Below are 778 nucleotides of genomic sequence, written 5' to 3' on the forward strand. Positions count from 1 at the left end.
GTGATCGCAGACCGAGCGCCACCACAAGGCAGGTCTCGACATACGGACTAGCACTCGCCCCAGTTGTACGGACGACTTTGCTAGCGACTACATGGACGAAGCATTGCTCATTAGCCGAGCCGGTAGTTAGAATAGCCTTCAGCTAAGTCAATGGCTACGACCTAGCAAGGCGCTATTAGTAACATTGCATGTATCTAAAGAGTCTCACTTGTATCGCCACAATCTCCAGATGTACCAAAAGGATGGATTAAAGTTAAGTATTACAGAAGCTACGTACTTTTCTTTATAGCATTCATCACGTATCAGACCTCACGCCCATCTGCGTGAGCGTAGCGCGTGCCTTTCGGCTTCCTCTCGTTGTGTCTAGGCTGTCTTGTCTAGACACAACAGTTACACCGAGCCATGTTACTTGGCAGTGACACATCTTGCGAATGTTACTTTCTTCCTTAAGTTTTGCACACTATATTTACGCTGGTCAGGAATAGACTGAAAATCTTGCAAGGGTATTGCAGAGTAAGTTGTATTGAGAAATAATTTTTAAGAAAAAATTCGCTATGTTACACAGTTTCCGAATTAATTAGCATTGAAGTTATCCAATCACGCCGTTGCGCGCGCAGGTCCCTTTTTACTGGAACGCTTGTGCTTTTATTATTGTATACTTTCAAGATTTTCGGTTCGATCCCCAGCCAGTCTTATGATTTTTAGCGGTCACTAGTCACTACTTTCTCCTCTGTCAATGTTTGTCAATGTGGAAAGTGCTGCGTTCCGCAGCGTTTCA

The sequence above is a fragment of the Schistocerca piceifrons genome, chromosome 1, assembly GCF_021461385.2.
Source record: "Schistocerca piceifrons isolate TAMUIC-IGC-003096 chromosome 1, iqSchPice1.1, whole genome shotgun sequence".
NCBI classification, from domain to species: Eukaryota; Metazoa; Arthropoda; class Insecta; order Orthoptera; family Acrididae; genus Schistocerca; species Schistocerca piceifrons.